Source organism: Pelodiscus sinensis, chromosome 4 (assembly GCF_052426305.1).
Source record: "Pelodiscus sinensis isolate ZL-2025 chromosome 4, ASM5242630v1, whole genome shotgun sequence".
Lineage (NCBI taxonomy): Eukaryota > Metazoa > Chordata > Testudines > Trionychidae > Pelodiscus > Pelodiscus sinensis.
Window position 1 is genome coordinate 86,641,449 of NC_143055.1, and position 22,392 is coordinate 86,663,840.

The window sequence follows — 22,392 nt, forward strand, 5'->3', positions numbered from 1 at the left end:
CTTCAAGAGATGAATTTACTAATGATTAAAAGGGTGGAAGGATATAATTAATGCCTTTGCATTCAGTTCCATATATCAACTCTCACATTTAAGTCAGCAAGAGGTCCTTCTTGAGTGAGGAAAGAGCCCAGATAAATTGATAAGGCAACAGACTGAATCCGAACAGCTAAGTTAGTACTGAGTTGGAGCTGGGTACTGGGGGAAATTAGGCTCTAAATTCAACTATTGCAGTCTGGAAAAATCTCTAAAACCTGTACCTAAAGAGAGCAATGATACAGAGAAATGCAGACCTCTTGAAAGCTACGTTTGAATTTCTTTTTAAAAGGCTATTGGGCAGGGTCTCATTGGTAGAGCTGAGCAAATACAGGGTAACGGGTCTTTTGTTTTATTTCTGGGTGTGTTTAAAGGACAAGATTTACATAATGGGATAAAAGGTGGTAGTGGTTGTGATCATGCCCAGAACCCCCTTACGAGCTTTAACCCAGTAGTTAGGGCACTCCCCTGCTATATGGGAGATCTAGATTTAATTAACCTCTTAGCTGAATTTAAATAGGTATCTGATTCTGTCTCAAGTGGTAGTACAGTACCTTTGCTACTGTGCTATGAGATCCTCTGATGTAGCTCACTCTTTCCTGTTGAAGTTGTTCTGTTGTGTCATTGAAACAGGGACATGAATGTGTTTTGGGTTTTTTCCACCTCCAGGTGAGTATCCTAACGACTGAACTAGACAGTTGTTCAGTTGCTCTGGCCTAATGATTAATTATTTCTACAGTTCAAACCACAACAGCAAGCGATATTGACACACACACACACACACGGCAGATACAAGAAATACAATTATAGCTATATCTAGTACAGAGTAGAAAACAAACCAAAACTGAAATGGAACAGGCCAGGTTAAGAATATGGGTTTAAATTATGTAATATCAATAGTCAAATTAACTTAATCAAGAATACAAATACAAAAGGTCTAAAAGGAAAAAAACAACCCAGGTGATTTAGAATGCCATGTAATTCAGAGGACTTCAGTGGCATCATTGGAAACATCAAAACTAACAAATCAATGGGATATAGTAATAACTGGTTAAAACTATGTAGAAAAGACTAATTAAGCCATAGCAGTACAGGAAGGGTGTTGCACCTAAAAGTTTCCACAGAATATATCAATCTAAAAATTGACTAGAGAAGACCTACCCTGGCCCTTTCTTCTGATTATAAAAGTGAGGTATTCTCAGTTGATGGGGTGTTGGAGTAATTTGATTATTTAAAATGAATTAGAAATCCAGCGTAAATGTCATATTACTAAGAGTTGTGAAGGAGCTGAGCTGACTAAGGTGGCTTTTCTGCAACTGGCAAAATTTAAATTGGAAAAAACAGAATAGAACAATTGTAAAATCATGATATGATAGGAGCTAACCAGCATAATTTCAGTAAAAGAGTGTTTCAGAATTCTTTGGACTTTTCAAATAGAGTACAAAGGAGAACCAGATGATAGAATTCATTTAGAAAGACTTAGGACAAGATTCTGTATAAGATTGCTACTAAAGAAGTAGCGTGGTCATGGGGTAAGAAAGTATTGTCATGGATCAAAAACTGGTCAGGAGACTGAAAATGGTAAGATTAAGCAGTCAAATTTTACCCTAGCAAAAGGTTAACAGTGAGGTGCTTGGAGGTTCCATACCAGATCCCATGTTTAATAATCTGAAAAGGGGATAGAACAGCGAAATAGAGGAAGCTGCAGGTGGTATGAAGTTCTTTTAGTCAAAACCAGAAGACTGATAAATATCAGAGACCAAAATGAGAAGTGAACGGGCAACATAATGGCAAATAAAATCCAGTGTTGACAAAGGCAAAGTAATGAACATTGGAGAAAAAAAATCAAAATGATTCATAGACCTTACAGACATAGAAATTAGGTGCATCACCTTCAGACAGGGATATTTGTAGTTCTTAAAATATAAGTGGTTAATATGCACAAGGAATGGGATGGTGAAATATATATATCTCATATAAATTGGGGCAGACTAAACTGCCATATTGTGTGTAGTGCTGGTCACCCTGTCTCCAAATGGATATTGCAGAGATAAAGGATGTTCAGAAAAGGGGGGTGAGAATGAACAAGGGTCAGGGAAAAAGTCAGATGACAAAGATTTATCATGGAAAGGAGATTAATGAGAGAGTCTATCATATAAGTATACAGAACAATGAATAATTTAAGAGAAGGTGGATCAGCAGTTGATTGTTTCCATTTCATAACATGAATCAGACGTTTATTTAAATGAAAAGTGTGAAAACTCAAAACAAAGAATTGAGCTGTGGAAATAGACACCAAAACTGAAGATTAAGGAAAGATGAGACACAAGTGAGGAGGAGAGATTCTCCCTGCTTAGTGCTAGTGCACCTTTCTCTGAAGTATATGGTACTGGTCACTGTCAGGGTCAGAATACAGGATTATATTTTGGGTCTGATCCACAGTGGGAATTCCTAAATGAGGGGCAGTGGTGAAAAGTAAAATTAATTTCTTCCTGGTTCAGTGGAAGGAAGAAGGCAGAGGCACATGACCTTCCATGTGACTACACTCCACTTCTCAGCTCTGGTCCTCCATGCTTTTCTCCCCCTCCCTATACTATTTTACCTTGGGAGAGGGGAGGGTTGGGGCAATATACCAGCTGCCAGTCTTCTGCTCCTTTCCCTGCTACACTTACAACAGGGAAATCAGCAGAACCCCTACCCTAGTTCCACCCCTTATATATCCAAAGAGCTGCGTCTCCTCTGTCTCTGTACCGCGGCAGTCCTGCCAGACAACAGGGTTGGGGGTTTGGCTCCTTTCTGCACTGGGAGGGGCAGCAGCACATGGGGGAAGGAGTAGAACACCAGCAGCTCTGCTGGCTGCTATACTGCTTCTCTCCTTCCTCCAAATCCTGGTCCCCTGAAAGGTATGGTGTATTTACTAGCAATAAATAGCTTTCATACTGGTAGCCCATACCAGCCCATACTGACTGACTTTTCACCTTGGATTGGGAGAGTTGGCTCTCTAGCATGCTTTTGGCATTTGTAACCTTTAATCTTGTCAGTGTCCCCACAATCTATTCAGTGTTTGATGTGAGCTAGACATGGTTAGGAAATAATTGTAGAATCCTGGTTACATGGCATTTTATATCAACGGAGATTATGGTATGAATTGGGGACTACATTATGAATTTTATATTAATACTTTTTTAAAAAAAATCTTTGTCATGGTCCATAAACTTAGATTGCACTAATGGGAAGCACAAAGTATTCAGGGGAAGCTAAAATAATACTACTTAGCTTATGTATCACTGAAGTATTTTATGATGCATAGGCAATAGCTGATGAAAAGAAATACTGTTTTGTTTTTAGTTTGCTTGCAATAAATGACAAAATAGTGTTTGAACAAAATCTTCAAAGCCTGGTATTTATTTATTTTATTTAAGTGAAATACATATTTGCAGTTCTTCTGAGAAGCATTATGCAGAAATGAGCCACTGTATTTGCAAAATACCATCAAATGTAGGAACAGGTCGAAACTCTCTTAACTGGGACTTTCTAGTCCTGCAACAACTATGGTCTGGCACAGATGTTTCAGGACCAGAGAGTCCTGGTGGAGGGCCAGCGGCAAGGATCCCTACGGGGCCAGTGAGGATGGTGGGGCTGTTCAACGTGTGGCAGCAGGTCTGCCTAGCATGCGTGGCTGTCTGGTGGGACTTGGAACCCTAGTGTAGCATGTGCAAGTGCCCTACAGGTTCTGGAGTTAGGGCAGTGATGGCTGCTAAGCAGCGTTGGCGGGGCAGTAGGGCTAGCAGGAGGTAAGGAGCTGTTGGGGGCTGGCCGTAGGAGGGCCAAAAATGACCACCTCTGGTTGGTGCAAAATTCTTCATCTGGGATGGATCTGGTCCTGATGGTGCTGGATCAGGGAGAGTCCAACCTGTAATGGACATTAAAAGTGATCTGAATGCTACCAGGCTTAAGAGAGATTTTGTTAAGTTGGAATGAGACTTTTTGAACCCTATGGGGGGGGGGGGGGAATCCTATATGAATCTACAAATATTAAATCTCACTTGGACATAGTGACCAATGGCAGCCACCAAGCTGTTAGAGCTGTATGGGGTGGGAGATGGCACAGTGAATTTACAGAAACTACATCACAGCACAATGTGACTTCTTAGATGCCTTTTAAGTATACTCTTCCCCCCTCTCCCCCCCCCCCCCATACATAAGACATGTTATTGGTGGTGAGTGGGAGGACTAATCAATGGGATCTGTGAGTGTTCAGTGCCTCTGAAACTCAGGCTACTTATATTCATGTGAATAACTTTGAGCAAGTAAACTTGAAAATGTCAGGCAAGATATCTAGATCACTAGTGCCCTGAACATGTATACTTGTAGATTTTTTTTTAAAGATAGTTAAATTTAGAAGCTTTCAATTTGATCTTTGCAGACCAGTTCTCAGATGTCAGGAACTGTATCTGTGGATCTGCTTATTATATTGGTGGTGGAAGATAACCCTTGGCTATCATCTGGTAGAAAGATAGTACATGATGATATACACTTGCTTTACTGTGCCTGCTTTTATGTTGTGAACATGATGGAACAAAAATCTCTGATTTGCTAAAAGAAAAAGCACTACCCCCACAAGCTGTGGTCCCTTCCTTTGTCATCTGCCCTGGCTTTACGGAAACATAAGACCTTATCGAGAGACTCCACCATGGGCAGCCAACCAAATCTGGCCTTTTGTTCACCTATGCAAAGTCACTGAGTTTGTTTCTGACTGCACACTAGGTTTACATAATCGTACATCCACTTCATTCATTTGAGTTATCCTAATTGACACTGCTGAAAAGAGAATCAAGCTTGTTATCTTCAGATTAGCATTTGGACGCAACTGTGCAGTTCTATTTCTGATGAGAGAGCTGGCCCCTGAAATTCAAATTAGTTATGTCTGCTGAGGATACACAAGTCAGGAACAAATTCATTTTTCTCCTAGGCTACGTCTACACTGGCCACTTTTCCGGAAGGGGCATGTAAATTTCAGCAGTCGTCGTAGGGAAATCCGCGGGGGATTTAAATATCCCCCGCGGCATTTAAATAAAAATGTCCGCTGCTTTTTTCCGGCTTTTATAAAAGCCGGAAAAGAGCGTCTAGACTGGCCCCGATCCTCCGGAAAAAGTGCCCTTTTCCGGAGGCTCTTATTCCTACTTTGAAGTAGGAATAAGAGCCTCCGGAAAAGGGCACTTTTTCCGGAGGATCGGGGCTAGTCTAGACGCTCTTTTCCGGCTTTTTTAAAAGCCGGAAAAAAGCGGCGGACATTTTTATTTAAATGCCGCGGGGGATATTTAAATCCCCCGCGGATTTCCCTACGACGACTGCTGAAATTTACATGCCCCTTCCGGAAAAGGGGCCAGTGTAGACGTAGCCCTATAGTTTCATTGTGTCTGTTGCGCTGAGTAAAGTATTAAACATAGTAAAAGGATCTTGTATTGTAAATTAACGCAGTTCTGGATTTTTCCCGTCATGCCTCAGACTAGAACACTAAGTCTGGGAATGATGTCAGGAGGACAAAGGGAAGGCAAAAAGTCTGAGACACTGTTAAAAAAAGCAATTAGCTGTAAGTAATCACTATTCATTTTGAAAGATTTATAGGTTGACTAAAATATTGAGTATCCGAGGGGTAGCCACGTTAGTCTGTAACTTTAAAAACAATGAATAGTCCTATAACATCTACAAAACAGCATTATTTCTGAATAACTGATATGAAATAACATAGTGTGTGTCTACACTACAGGTTGTATCTCCTTAACTGGGACTCTGTGGTCCAGTGTTGGATCACAGATGTTCCTGGACCGCAGAGCCCAGGTACAGGGAGGTGGGGCAGTGGGGGCCAGCAACTCAACTGGGAGCCCTGTGGAGCAGGGTGAAGGAGCAGCAGGGAGCATGGGCCATGTTGGCAAACCCCCTTGTTCAGGACTGGTCAAGTCTCAAGGGTGCTAGACGAGAGAGGTACAACCTGTAGAAGTAATTATTTCAAAATGATATCAAGTTGGAGGGCTTACTCGGACTCCTGTAACCCTCACCTCATGAGGAGTAAGGGAAGTCAAATGAAGAGGGCTCTTCTTTCGATTTCCTACTGTATAGACAGTTTAAGGCTTTTGGTGCTATTTCAACTTCAGCTATGCAATTGACATAGCTCAAGTTGCGTAGCTTAATTTGATTTTAGCCCTCTTGTGTAGACATACCTCCAGAGACTAACACATACAGATAAAAATTGTGTATATATATTTTATAAATGTTATGCTTAAAAAGCACACAGGATCTTTTTCAGGTGGATACGGCAACACGCTGCATTTATTGACAATATAACAAAGTAGCATATCCATTTACACACACACACAAGCCCTGCTGATAGAGTATTTACCAGTCTGTTGGTCGGCCTGACCTAGTGTCCAGATAGGTCAGGTGTGTGGAAGGAGCCGGGTCCTTGTCTGTCTGGATTACTGCTCCACTTGACAGGACAGGAACCTGAAGAATCATACAAGACACCGCATCCTTTATAGGATTTTCCTTCCATGCAAGTCTATGTATTTTGCCTTGTCAGGTCTTAATCACTTAGCATCAGTCAATCTTCTTATCAAGAGGAAGTTGTTCTCTCAGTCCTTTGATATGTGTATGTTGACGACCCTTGGGGGTGTTGTCTTTCTGGTGAAAGTTATTGTTTCCCTTTCAAGGGGTGCTTGCTGCTAGCTTCAGGATCTGTCAATCTGCCCCACTCCAATCTTCCATCTTCAAGGTGTTTAGTGCCGTTTGGTGCCGAACTGACTTCTTGGCTCCTCCTCTGACCATTTGGGCATGCAATAAGTGTGAAGGTTAGAGCTGGAGCTAAGTTAACAAAGCTGCCTGGGCTATTTGAGGCCTACATCTTGTATTTAAGTTTTTAATCCAAACCTTTTGCTATAACATATATTCATTGTAACTGACATATTAGTTACAAATTTCCAGGGCTACATGGCAAAACCCTTCTTCGAGCTCATCTGAAGAAGTAGGTTATGGTCAAGGTGCCCACAGAACTACTTGTTGTTGTTTTCATATTAAATGTAACCCTGATGATTGTTAAAGTTTTAACTTTTTTCGTAGGTGACTGACTTCTTTCTTCAGGGACTTCTTTCAATAAATATTGGTTTATATAAAGAAAGTGCCTTGAGTATTGAATCTATTTTGATTACTAGAAAGATGGGGACATAATTTATTTAATTAAACTTTAAGAATAGATACTGCTGCCAATAAATTAAAGTAAATTGAAGTACAAGATTTCCATTTGATAAATATAGTCTTCAAGGAATAACCAATATCTGTCAATGCACTAATATAATTTTGCTACTCTTTGCTGGAAAAGGAGGAGATAAAACTAATAAATGCACTGAGGACATGTGGAATATACTTTACGGTGTCATATCAAACTACCAGAATACAGTGGATGAACTCAGCATTACTTAGGGAGCTGCAAATGGCTCTAAGGAACCTTTCTTCCTTCCATGATACTAGCCTCCTGTTAAAAGTTAGCACTGCCCAAGCTGCTATATCCCCTTCTAACTTGTATTGATTCCCTCAGTGCTGTCCTAGCTCAGGGCATCTGTATTGTATTTCTTAGTGGTCTGGTGAGGTTCCCCTTCCTCTCCCCATATCTCGGGCATCAAGCTCTCTATCTAGCTCAATGATTCCAAACCTTTCCTATGGAGGAACCCCTAAAATAATTTTTCATATCCCGAGGAACCCCTATCTATGAAAACATTTGCTTGCCCAGAAAGTTGACAGCGGGGTGTGCAGTTCCATTACTGCTAAATTGTGAAGAAAATTTATTTGTAAAGAGCTGTTATATATGTATGTCAGCTTATCTTGTAAGAGAAAAATTATTTATTGCACGATTTCTCCTGGAACCCCTGACAATGGTCTGCAGAACCCCAGGGTTCCATGGAACCCTGGTTGAGAGAAACTGATCTAGCTGTTATCTCTCCTGGATGGAGATGTGTGTTCTCCCTTTTGATTTGGCATATTGCCACGCTGAACAGTTCCTTGCTCCCTGCTCACACCACTAACACCAGTGGGGAGAGACTGTTCCAGAAGAAATTGCTTGCTTTCTGTTCAGAATTAAGTTCTTTAATGCCAGAGTTATAAGGTACCACAAAGGACTTACACTCAAAATCATATTTTAATCTTAAGATAAAAGACATTACAGTGAAAATATATTAAACAATGGAAGAACCTCCACATGTGCTAATAAGTTTATCATGGATTCTAACAAATTGTCCTTCAATCACTTCACCAAAAGCAATTTCTTGTGGCTAAGTTTTTCATAGCTTCAGCTCAGAATAAGCATCCTGTCTTACATAGCTTGTCCGTCCTTTCAACTGTCCCCCAATACTCGGGCTCTCCATGGACTAGATGTCCTGTTGATTCGCTGGAATAGGAAGAAAGCCCTGAGCTAGTTTACATCCAGATTTTATTCACATCTCCTTTCTTTTGATTGTTGGTCCCTGTATAATTCAGTTTGAACTGGATGAGTACCTCTCCAAGGCATGGCTTTGAAGGACTGATAACTGAAGAATTTACATTAACATCACCACCTCTACTAGAGAAGGTATGTACAATTTTACAATTACACATACACAATTGCATTTGAATACACTACCTCAAAGGTATTAACCTTACATCAATAATGTTTAACTTAACGTAATAGCCTGAATATCCTGTAATTAAGATAAACTATTTCCTGTCTCTCAGGTGCAATTACACTGGTGAGGATTGCTAAACTTCTGTCTAGATTGCTAGCACTCATATTCATGATGCTTCCTGTATGATGGGGAGGGGAGAATGAGGGGATCTAGTTCAGAAATCCATGCTTGTGTTAGGGCAGCTGACCATTCTCCTATGGTGAGAGAATCCTCACTCGCTCCTTCAGAACAAGTATAAAGTTCCTTTCTGCACACAATGTTCAAATAAGTGTAATAGGGCTCAGAATCTGGCTCAGTAGCTGATGGCAAAACAAGAATAATAAAGATTAGGAGGCGTTCTTAGGTTTTTTTATTGCTGTTTAAATGATGTGATCTGCCTCTTTATTATTCTGCCTCTTTATGTTTTAATGAACATAACATTTTGAAGCATGTTCATCAAATCAAACTCTATATAGAAGTAGGGTGACCTGCTGTCCTGTTTGCAATGGGACAATCTTGTATTTAAGTGTCTCTCCCCCAGCGGGTGTGTCTACTTTTTAAAAATGTGAAAATTCTTATTTATTGTCCCCTCCCATCAGCACTGGTGGGTCCTACTGCAAACCGGATCCTTGCTCGCTAGCCACCAGAGATGAGTGGGAGTGGGGTCCAATGGCTGACAGTGGGGGTGAGTGTGCAAGGCTGATGGTCAGCTAAAACTGCAGCATGCAGGGTTGGTCACTCCCTCTGCTGGTCCATCAGTGCAGTTGTGCTGCATAGGGTTGCCAGGTGCCCTGCTCTCCCCAACCCTCTCCCGGACAGCCCTGCTTCTTGGTGACTGGTTCTCTCCCTCCTCCTCCCCCAGGATCTCCTCCACCCAGCCCTGTTCCTCCCAGCTACCCCTGCTTCCTGGCAGCTGGTCTCCCTCCACCTGGCCAGCCCCGCTCCACCCCCATCTGAGATCAAGTGTGTCCGGTATTTTTTTTAAACCATCTGGTAACCCTACTGCTGCCATTTCTTGACCTCCCCATCCCCTCAGTGTTTCCAGCCAGTCCTAACTTCTGCTGTAGTAGCTGACGAATGTGGGCAGGCAATGGCCAAGGCACTTATGTGCTATGCCCCTTCACCACCACCTCCAGTCCTGCTGCTGCTCCATATCTGCCTCAGTGGGCTGCATCCTAATCCTGGCACTGTTCTTCAGCTCACCAATTGGCTGGCTTGTTCCTTCCCCCACTGCTTCTGGTTGGTTTGGCAGCCAGAGAAAGCTCAGGAGTCTCTGGTCTGGGGCACTAGCCAGATGGAGCCAAGCTCTGAAGATGCCAAAGCGCCACAGAGCTGGTATGAAGAAGCTTCTCAGCTTAGCTCTGCAGTGGAGGGGTGGAAGCTATTTCCAGCCTGTTTGTGCCCCAAACCTGCAGGTCTCCAAGGTGAGCTGCTTAGCATTCTCTTCACGTGCTGCCCCAGCCCTGGGTCCTGCTCCCAGGGTGTGCAAAGTTGTTCATTGCTCTAGGCACCCTTCTGCTACTGAGGTATTTCTCTCGCCAGGTTCGCTGAAGCTCCTGCACAAAGGTTTCCTGGGCCCTGGTGTCTAATGCATCTTTGGGGCTTCACCACTTGCTCTCCATGCTGTGGCCAGGGGACAGGAGGTGGCTGGGTTATATCTGTGGCCAGCAGCTGTTTGGAGGTGTTGGCTGCTTTTTATGCTGTGGGGGCAGAAAGGGAAAAGCTGCTTCTAGTTACAGCGAAGCAGATGAGCAGGAGGGAAGAAATGACCTCTGGAAAAACATGGACCAAGTCATCCCTACTCCATCCCTATCCCACTTTGTCTGCAAGCGGCTCCAATTCCTTTCCTTCTGCACAGTGCTGAAAGGTGGCTGCTTTTTACCTTTTGCTGTGAACCCTGATAAAAATCTGGGGAGAGGGGCCTCTGACCCTGCTGTCTCCTACAGGTTGCCTTGAAAAGATGTGGTGTAAGGTAACAGGAGAGGCATGGAGGGTGGAAAGTGCTAAGTAGTGAGGTAGGGTCAAGTCAGACAGTCACCTCTATGTAAAAGGTGTACAGGAATGTGTATAATTTTTCCCCAAGCAAACTTTAAAGGTGAGAAGGTAAATACATTTTTAAAAAATAACATTCTCTACTCAGGCCTTTTTTTTTTTTTTTTTTTTTTTAAACAGGGACTCAAACTTGATAATTTGAATGTTTGTACTGAATACTGATTGATCGCCAGTGAATTCACTTGAATACAAAACCAGGGGTCTTGCATTCAGCAAAGAGAAATATGGTCACTCTGTACATTAGTTGGAATCGCATCAATAACATTTATACATACTTTTAAGAGCTTGCCATGTTTGACATTTCTGCTAGAGCTTCAGAGGGGTAGCTGATTTAGTCTGTAACAGGAAAAACTTAAACAACAAATAGTCTGGTGGCACTTTAAAGGCTCACACAACATGTAGATGAGAGAGCCTTGAACCAAAAAAGACCAATCACCTATACATGTCTTCTCACTCAGCATAAAACAAACACACCAGTTCCACTCTGGAGAAACAGATGGGGCAGCATTTGCATCTCCAGTATATAACACATTGTCTCTTGTTATCATAAAGATATGGTAGCTGCAATAGATACTCCCATCTAGTAAGAAAAAGATTAGGAGAAGATAAGAGGAAAAGGCAATGAGGGATGCAGAGGATTAACAGACCTGACTGTCTGATAGTGAATCATAGTTTGTAGAGATTTAGTTAATAAATTTGCTTCCCTTTTCTTTTTAATAAACCCTTTGTCACTTTCTTTTTTCTGATCAATGTGCTTTTAAATTCTGTATTAAGCAACAGTTTTAAACAAATCATTGGTTTTGCTGCTTGTTTCGTTGTTTTTTTTTTTTTTTTTTTTCTCAGCAAGGCATGTATCTTCTCAGGGCAATGTCAGTAGGGTTTCTTGAGTAATTGCTTTTTTTCTGTCATTGAATAATAGCTTAATTAACATAGCAAATCCCCATCCTAACTCTCCAGTAAACAAATCAGAGCTCTCCCTGGTCAGACTTTTCTCAGTTGCATCTCTTTTGTCCAGATTCCTCCATTTTTGAATAACATAATTTTGTCTTTAGGAATTGACCTCTTCCTTTTAGTCTGATATTACCTCTTTGTGTGCTGCCTCATTTCTATAGGGCATAACAGACTGTTTGTCACTACTTCACAGGGGAGAGGGCTTTAATGAATTGCAGAGGTTGTGCTTTAACTGACACTAATGCATTCTGTACTTTTTTTAATTAAGTCTGTAAAACTCCCTCAGTTAAGGTGGATAATTTTCTGACTTATGCCCTTCTATTTTTTATTGGTTTCCCTACTCCTAAAACTTACATTGAGTCACTTGTGGAACAATGAATGTAATTTCTTTAATCAGAGTATTATTCTTGAAGGGGCAGAGAACATTAAACATAACTTCCCTATATGGAAAATAGGTTTTTTTAAACTATTAACTTAGGAAACATTTTAGGGGAAATAGCTTTGAATGAATGTAACCTCCAAATACATATAGCATATTTTTTTTCCTTTCCTGTGGCCTATTTAATTTGTATAATTCCTTCAGCATGGGTGAAATTACCCATGTTCACAGGGTTAGTACGAGGCCTACACACAATTAAATCAGTTAAGCCCATTGGTCTTGATTCAAATACCTTGAAGTCAATGGAATATTTTGTTTTTGTTCTGCACACACAATTAATAATCCCCCCCCCCCCCAAAGTATTTCCACAGTGAAACAAATGCTGATCAGGTTAGAAATATAACCTGATGGGTCAAGGGCAAGAGAAAAAACATGTTTAAAGTCATCTCTATCAGTTGGATGATGTTGATCATCAATTATCAAAGGCAATAAAGAATAAGTCTTGGGAGTGTTGTGATGTACACTGATGTGATATTAGATGAACTTTTGCATTGTTTTTACGGCTGTGAGCTGTCACCTCTGATTTCTGCAACATGAAGGACCTCCATCATCTGCAAAACCCACATAAGCACTTAGGGCCAGTAGAATCTATTTTCAGGGTGCATCATTCTCATGTGCATTGCTTACTACCATTGTTAATTGGCTCTTAATTAATGGATTTACCTGAGATCACTGCATGAAAACAGTGGTAAAAATCAAAATGGGTTTTTACATTTGAGGGATGGTAGTGGTTTATGCACATTTATAGCATTCCATAAAGTGTGTAGTCACATAAGGGCCCTTAACCTGAATAAAGGAAACTTACTACTGTAAGTTTTTTTTAAAGCTACACTACATCAAACCAATCATTTTCTCGTGTGTGTGTGTGTGTGTGTGTGTGTGTGTGTGTGTGTGTAAAGAAACCATATATATTTTAAAACTTGTAAAGACCTTTGCATCTACTATTTAGGCTTGGGGCATATCCAGAAAAGAATTGTAGGTCTCTCTTCTCCAGGGAGAAAATGAGTAGGAATTACTCGGGTTACAAATGATGCACGCATATGCAATAAAAATGAATCTTTTGAGCCTGTTCAGCAATTAAAGTTCTCCCACTTTTACATTAGTTCTGAAACAGTTTATTGTTTACACTGGGCTTAGCACATTCCTCTCACTGAAATTAGTTTATTAATACTGGTACTGTACACTCTTTATGACACGTAACTAAATGTGAAATATTTAAAACCAATGCATGAACTTGACAGTTCAACACCACATTTCAAACCATTTCATAGTCTTATTTTATATGACACTGGTGGATTCCACTAAGATTTGCCCATACAACTGTTTCCTTAGTAACTAATGTATTTCAAAGAGCAGATTAGAATAAAATAAGAAAATAGGTGGCATAAACAAAATATATGATAAGTGCTATAACATTTTATTCATATTTGTTTGGGAAAACATGCCACTTGTGAATAATGAACTGATTTCAAAGTCCTGACATAATAAAATGGGTTTGTTGTATAAACAGTGATCAGCTTGCAAAGCAAGAGAAACAAAATGTATACTATTGTATGATCCAAACTGGGGGGGAGGAGGGGAGAGAAGAGGGAAGAATGTTATCAAAGGGTGTATTGTTTAGTCAATGATATTTTTATATCTATTAATATATTCTCCAGAGATTGTTACAATTAGTGTTAGTATACCTTTTTAAAAATGTGCTTAAGTCCTTAGGAGCATGTAAGGTAGAATTCTGGTCCCATTTAAGTCTATTGTGAAGCTTCCACTGACTACAGTGGGTCAAGGATTTTACTTGTGGCTGTATTTTGTGGAAGTAGCTGTCCCCAATTTATCTACACGGTAGACTATTGTCCATCTGTATTGAATGAAGACAGGAGATCTTTATTATGAATTTGATTTGACCGGAACTTGATTACTGGATGTCTGGGACCATCCCGTATGTAAGTGTACAATGCAGGCAAATCCATGAAGGGAGGATTTAATACACTTAAATTCTGATTTACCATCCAGGCTTCGCTGGGATTTGGGAAACCAAGTTTGGATACATGTATTGGAACACACAGGACTAAAATGAACCTGTACAGGAGATAAGGCTTTCTCTGAGGCCCTTCCTACACCATGTGACACACTCACAGAAAATAAGGAACATCACAAACCTCTCCACGTTCTGCTCCAAATGTAAGATGTGCCTCTCTAATATGAACACAGTAGTATTAACATTTTTAAAACTACCCCAAAACCTTACCAAACGAAACACACAGATCTTCCCTAGTGAGAGAGAAACTCCACATGACGTGTTGGTCCTGCTGTGTAGAGCAGGAATGAAAAGTGTTCAATTGCAATATTTTTGAATTAAGCATTTTCTCTTTGGAAAATTGGTTTTTTTGTCCAAATCAAAGTTTTGCAATCTAATGCTCAGATTTCACAGTGAGGGCCTATAACATAGGCTAGAGCAGCCAAATTCCTGATGCTGAAAAATTATTTAGCTACAATTAACTTAACTAAATATTAACATTCCATTAGGAGACCTATTAGTTTGGCTAGGAAGGAAACCCTGATGAGCATGCAAAACTCCTTGCTTTCACTGAACCTAGGGAAAATGATGAGAGTGCAGAACTACTGGTCATAATAGGAGCAATAGATTTGTCATCAGTTCTGTTTCTGGACAAGTAATCAAAGTACAGATGCTTCATACTAGAAAGGTGATTTTAATTCCCAATGTGGTTGACTTTATTTGGAAGACAAAGTCCCTGCAAAGAGTTCCTGCAATTAGTTTATTGCAAAGATAAAGTTCCTAGAAAGCACTAGCAAAGAGTATGGAGGTAGAGGTAAAGTAGAATCCTGCAAAGTGTCTTAATGCACCCTTCTTTACTGCATCCTTGCAGGAGAATGTTATGAACCCAGAAGGCTGGGAAATGAGTGAACATTGGATTAGGTGCACAATCCCAGTGCACATTCCTGAATAGGCATGTTACTCTGATTTGGGCCATAAAGAGTACTTGGTGCTCTGCCATAGTATTAAGATTTTTTTATAGCAATGTTGGTCTTCTCTGATTATTTTAAATACCCATTGGGCCTCTAGAGCACACATCCTGGAATCCAAAGGAGTTTCTCCTTCTTGTCTTGAGACATCTGCACTTAGATTTTCTAGGATTAGCAAATGTAGAATTGTTAGGGGATTTCACAGCATTATGTTCCTCCTGCACATGGGGCATTTTGTGACAGTTTGTTTGTTTGTTTGTATGAAGACACAAGCATTGGCAAGAGCAAGGCTACAAGAGCATGGTTCCTACTAGAGCAACACATTTTTGGTGGTCTGTTGCTTGTGGTCGCACTGACACTTTCCTCAAAAGTATTTAAATTTACTTTAGGAAGACCAAATCAGTATGCTCATGTATGCATCCATATATTGTCATTTACATGGGTTTTATCTTCACAGACGTAACAAATAGTGCTGCAGAAAGTGATATTTCTATGTTAATATCACCTTTCACAGACCCCTTAGCTACTGGGGAGGCTTTGAAAAGTGATATCTGCTGTGAAAAAGTGACACTTGTATTTTTGTTAATATCACTTTTCTCAGCAAGTCCCAGGACAAATTAAGCATAGGATAGTGGCAGAAGCCAGAGGTTGATGGTAGAATGGATGTGGAGGCAGTGGGAACTAGGGACGATAGAGCCTCACCATCTTGCAGCCAAAGCCAGGGGTTGGCATCCTCTGCTGCATAGCCAGTGCCCAGAGCCAGAGGCAGCTTCACAACCATAGTTGAAGATTGGAGCCTACTGCTACATGGCCATAGCTGTGAGTAAGCAGCCAGGGCCTGGAACTGGGTGCTGAAATTTAAGGCTGCATAGTTGGAGTGAGAGTGGAGGGAAGTGCCTGGCATTTGCTGGTGAGTGGCCAGCGGTTTGCATCTAGGGTTAGTTCCTGCGAGGGAGGTGACAGACTAGTCCACTGTCAAATAAGCAAATGCTTATTGGCTAGCTGACAGGCTAGTCCACTAGTCATTCCCCCCTTGCTGCCTTTATCAGGAAGGGAGGAGGAAAGGAAGGGGTACTTAAAAGCCACAATGCCATGTATAGCCTGAGGCCAGGCTCCACGTGGTACTGCTGCTTTGAAATACCCCATGCAGCCCGGGGCCAGTTGGGGTGGCCCCAGGCTCCATGTGGCATTTCGAAGTGGCAGTGCTATGTGGAGCCCACAATCAGCTGGGGATTCCTCCGCTGATTCTGGGTGTTTCAAAGCAACAGTGCTGAGGGGAGCTCGGGGTCAGTGGGAGAGTCTCAGTGGATCCTGGGTTCCACCTCTTTGAAATGACAAGAGGTACCTGTCCCCAGGATCTCCATCGTGTGTTAAAGTGGCAGCATCGCATTGATGCCTGGGTCAGCAAGCAAGTCCCTAGCTGAGTCTGAGCTTAACACAGAGCTTTCATCTTCGAAGTGTAGCCCTAGGGCTGATGCTACACTTCAAAGGTGGAGGCGCCCTATTAACTAATCAAATAGTTGATGCAAAATGCATCGCCTATTCAATTTAGTCAATAACTTGATATTTAATAGCCCTGGTACATGAGTCCTGAACCCCAGACAGGGCAGGGCTCATTAAGCAGCTGCATAGCTTGTGGGTGGGCACTGATCCATGGCTAGAGCCCAATGTCCTGACAAGCTTCCAAAGTCCTGCTGCTGGACCCCACATCTCTAGGAGCAACAGGGCTGGATGGCCAATACTTTGTTGTCTCCCCCTGCATCCCCATCACTGTCCAAGAGACTGTTGTGGCTGCACAAAAAGCCCCCTCATGTCAGTATTTGAGAGAAGCACTAAAGCAGTGTTTCTTAAACTCTTTAAGACTGAGAAAAATCAAAACAAATTATGGGGAACACAAAGGATTTCTTTGGGGTGGGTGAGGGAAAGTTTGGGAGGGTGGAAAGGTTTGGAGGGAAATTACTGAGCAGAAAAAAGGGTTGGAGGAAATTTGAGCAAAAAAGTTGCCTGCCCCTTTAAGGGTTGCCATTTTGAATTCTGTTCTCCATGGCACATCGATGTGCCACAGAACACACTTTAAGCCACACTGCACTAGAGACCACTGCATCATGGCTAAATTGCTTTGGTGACAAAAGTAGCAGATACTACACTTGAAATATTTGTTGATTCACTTTTTTGGTCAACAGAGAATCTCCAGAACTGAGGGAAGAGGTCGAAATACATACTGAGAAATGTAAAGCCTTTCTGCAGCTGTGCTATGTGCAAGATACAGAGCTTTAGATTTAGCAGCCCTTCGGCACAGGACAAACATCATAAACCTCCAGTGGAATAATTTCCTTTTCCAGGAGAATCGTAGGAATGTATTTGTAGAACAGATGCACTAGAATACTGATGAAGGTTTAATTTAGGTTTCTTTGAAAAAATCCCTTTGTTTATGGTCATTGTAAAATCTTCCATACTGCCTATACAGAATGGCTATTTGCTCTAAAATAAATGTATAAATTAGGGAACTCAGAGTTTTGATAGTTGCCTTATTTAGTACAGCAGGGCATGTATCATGTTTATGAGCCTTGTCTTTTACATCTCAAATCAAACTGCCCGAAGACACAGTATGCAATGCAGCTTTTTTAAATACAATACAGATTTTTTTTAATTTACAACAGGTTGTACCTCCCTGACCTGGCACCCTCAGGCCCAACTAGTCCCAAACTAGGGAATTTGCTGGAGCAGAGGAGATCAGCTGCAGAACTCTGCTTTGGCAGGAGGAGATGAACCAGCATTGACAAGGGTTGGGACTGGGCAGGGTGGCTATGGAGTCCTCCTCTGTGAGCACTCCTGGCCCCAGCTGCAGGGCTCCATAGCCACCCTGCCTCTTCCCCTGAGCATCCTCCACTCCTTCCCTGAGCTGGAGCACTGCAAACGAACTGTTTGTGGAGTTCCAGAAGCTCTCAGGAGCAGGAGCAGCCATGGGGATGCTGGACTGTGATGTTGCCAAATGATGGAAGTCTGCACTTTAGATGTCTTCTCAAAAGTGTAAAGCTCTCAAAAGAAGCCATATAGAGTGTCAATAATTAAAAGGCCATTTCTTAAAACCATATATAATTACAAGATATTTACTGAGGATAAGATGGAATTTATACACCACTGAGAAACTGCAATCCAGTGAGAGATTTTTCTCTTTAAAACATATTGTTCAAATTACATTATTTACTGAATAATCACTCATTATATGGAAATGAAACCATGCATCAATTGTGAAACCATAAGAACAAGAATTTTATAAGTATGTTCAACCTGCTTCGTTAAAACTTATTCTTTCAAGACCTCAGGATGAAAATGTAATGATTTTCCTCCTGCACAGAATAGAATTTTTGGCCATTTCTATTGGATATAAAATATTAAATAATACTTCTGTCAACCCCCCTTAAAAACTGATTTTAAATTGAGTCACTCAGTTTTGACCCAAATTTATTTCTCATAAATTTAACTAGCTATAATAACAAAGGGTAAGGTAACACAAATCTGAATCAAGAAAATTAATTTGTATTTAACGATTACACATGATTGATAAACAACATTTGCATCTCTTTAACCTTCTGCCTTTGTTAGTTTGTGTTGTATAACTTTGTGGTTTTTGTTGCATGTTTTAAAAAAGACTTATTCAGGTATTTGAGACTTAGCTGTCTGGGAGCCTGTATCATCTGTCATCCGTTTTAAGCTCTAAGTCCTTAAACATCATGATCCTCTCTGTCAACCCTATTTCCTTCTTAGTTTGAAATCATGTGAAATTCACAAGATTTAGGTTAGTTCATGAATGACAGTTTTCAGAACTAATACAGAAATATTAGGAAAATTTGTTAATATATGTAATGATTATGTTCCAACAAATTAATTTTATTCTCTTGTATTTTTTCCTACAATGTTGACCCTTTTAAAATCAGCATTTACAACTGCTGTGAAGCAAGTAACATGCCTTGGTTATTTTCTATTAGATTGCAGCAGCCCTTCCTTTGGGAAGCCAGTTTAAAGTGAAGTGACCCAAGGTTTTTTTTCTGGGGCCATTTTTTTTCAACATCTTTATTAATGACCTGGATGAGGGGATGGATTGCACCTTCAGCAAGTTTGCAGTTGACATTAAGGTAGGCAGAGGTAAATATGCTGGAGAGTAGAGACAGGGTCCAGAGTGACCTAGACAAATTTAAAAGGCTGAAATTACATTAAACGTATCCCTTCATTGATCACAGGATGCTGTTATTTATTAAAACAATGAAACCAAAAATTCCACTGAATGTGAGTTTGTCTACAGCAGTTACCAACGATGATAGCTATGACTTCATAGAATCATACGGCTGGAAGAGTCCTCAGGAGGTCGGACAGATCTTAGACTTGGGATTGAAAAATCCATAATTTTAGCAATATATTAGTAAATCTGTGTGAGTACAAACTGCATTTGATTTAATCCTCTCTGATTGTAGATACATTACCAATGAGGGAGTGAAAAGAGTTAAAAACAATTTTTCCATTTCTTGCCACTAATGCAAAATGGAGTGAATGTTTTTATGACTTCTCCACTTAGGAATCTAGCAGAAATCAGTCTAGCTTCAGCTTCCAATGTTTGGATTGTATTTTATCTTTCTCTGCCAAATTGAATGTCTTTTTATTAAATATTTTTCCCCGGGTAGATAATGGAATATTGTAATGGTTGCCTCTTAACCTTCATTTTAAGAGATCTCTTTGAATCTAAAGCTATAAAGGGTGTTTTCTAATTCTTTAATCATTCTTGTGACTCTTCTCTGAACCATCACCCATTTATCAACATCAATCCTAAATTGTGCAAAAGAGAGAAACAACATTTTCCAACTGCTGTCACACCAGCACCAAATACATAGGTAATGTGTATCTACTCCTCCTTGAGCTTCCTTTTTATATACCTCCCAGAGTCATACTAGCATTTTTGACTGCAGCATCACACTTGGACATCATATTTAGCTGATTATTCTCCACAATCTATCCTGGTCCACAAATTTTGTTTCCTAGATGTATGCCCTTATGTTTAGCTTCGTTAAAATGCACATTTTTTAGTTGAATCCAGTTATCAAATGGTCACAATCACTGAGTCAGTAACCTGTTACAAATTAGGATTGGATCCTGGATTTGCTTAACTTCATGGGACTATTCTCAGTAAGGCTGAGCATATACATAAGCATTGGCAGAATCTCACTTCAATTTTTCGTTAAACTAAGTTTTTGATCCTACACTGTGGTCTGTGCAGGTGAATAGCTGAATCTGCACAGAAGATTGTCTCCAGTGGGGGGGCCTGTGCAAGTGCCTTAGTCCACCATTGTGCATCACTGTGCAGGACTGAGACCCAGATAACAATTGATATTTTGGTAAATATTTCAATTAGAGAAGCTTTTTGGAATATAAATGTAATTTAGTTTCTGAGATCTGCATTGGCAGCAAAAACCAAAGCTACTCTAGTGTCATGATATATTTTGTAAAACTTCAGTGTAATTCATGACTGCATGACCCCAATACAAGTTTTTTTAAAAAAGTTTCTCATAACCATGAAATTCTCATCCAATGCACTTCAGTTTCAAAAATTTTCAAATGTTTTATGTAAATCAACTTTTGCACAATGCTCTTTTTAAAATGTTCACATGGCCTCAACTTGTATTTAAGTGAAATATGATAGTAGCAACGTGTGTTACACCACAGATAAATCATCAAAATGAAAAAAAAAACCCAAATATATTTTTAGTTTAGTTTTTTTCACACCATGAGGTACCTTCTTATCCCGTGAAGCTAAAAAGACACCTGATATAGATCACAGATTAATTTTCTGTTGTAGAAAAATAAAATTACTTACAAAAGGTTTAAGAAATACATGTATGTACATACAGGTGTGGCATGCCACTCAGTTTGGAGTCTTCTGTCAGAAATGGATCTCCTTGGGCTTGTTCTCATGCATATCAGGAATAGTGCTGCCACTGTCTTTAAATTACGTGATGTTAAGTCTTGCTCCTTGTCTCAAGCTTTTTTACTTTTTACCTCTTCGTTTCTTGTACTTGAGCAGAGGGGAACAACAGATTGGCTTACTGTCATACATCATCTCTTGCCCTCTGAGAAGGTGATGAGTTCTTAGGTGTTGAGGCTTTTGCAACAGATATTTCTAGGTTTGATTTTTAAATCTAACTTTGGCTCAGTTAGCAGTCATCTCTGTATGACAGTTTCATTTACTTCACATGCTAATCTGTCACTTAACATGGCATCTCTCCCTGCCCCCAAATTCACAGCATTCATTTATTAGCTTTGCATTTCCAACAAATGCGAAAAGAGATTCACCTTAATGCTGAACCCTGCCATTACGTTTGAATCTCTTTGACTGCTGATAGCTAGGGGGTGATAGTGGTCTTTTAAAAGGTCTATAATATCTAGAAGTAACTATCATTTTGTGATTTAGTGACAATTTATCTGAATGTTTCACTTTCTCAAATGATTAATACAATGATATTTTGCTTTTGCCATATCCATATTATAATTTTCAAGACTCCCTCCCACCCCCAACATCCATGTATCTCCATCTTTCTCTTTTCCCATCTTGTGTCATGGAAACCTACTTATGACATTTGCAAGATTCATCTCAGCAGAATTTTAACATTAGGCACACGATTATAATACCTAATTCCTATAAAGCACTTAGGAGTTCGAAGCACTTGACAGAATGTTAATTGGTCACATTTTCTGTTTGTTTTGCTGCAAAATGTAGTTTATATAAAATTTAGATTGTTTTTCTTTTTTGATTTTGCTAAACTTTTTTTTCTAATGGAAAAATTGAAATTAAATATTTCATTTTGAGTTAGATTAGTCACAGATTGAAACATTTATGTTTTCCAAACCAAATCAACATGTTTTGTCTCCAGTGGAGTAACTACTGACCTGAAGTACTGCTTTGGTGGCTGTGCTGCATTATGGAAGTCATATATTCACAGTGTGTCAGTTTTAACCATTCTGGGAGCCTAGCCCAAATAGTCACATGATGCACCATCACAGCTCAGAGGAACACAGTTCAGTGGTGAACCAGACTAAAAGAAAACATGTCGGTGAATTTCAAAAAGTTTGGATTGAAAATCTTGAAATTAAACTTTTAGAGATTTCTAACTACATTTTTGACACTTTTTAATTCAATGAAAATATTAAATAGTTTGACACTCGAGGTCAAACTAATTTTGTGCAGGATAGAAAGTC

General features: G+C 40.1%; 1 long non-coding RNA gene across 2 annotated transcripts in view; it reads left to right on the forward strand.

Annotated features, from left to right (window-relative positions):
• Nucleotides 1–22,392, forward strand: part of LOC102455721 (uncharacterized) — a 116,962-nt gene that overhangs the window by 32,280 nt on the left and 62,290 nt on the right. The window contains exon 2 of one of the 2 annotated variants that reach the window (XR_012903837.2): nucleotides 8,560–8,650. The exons of the other annotated variant lie outside the window; for it this stretch is intronic. This is a non-coding gene — a long non-coding RNA (uncharacterized LOC102455721). The remainder of the gene's footprint in view (nucleotides 1–8,559; nucleotides 8,651–22,392) is intronic. 2 annotated transcript variants of the gene reach the window in all.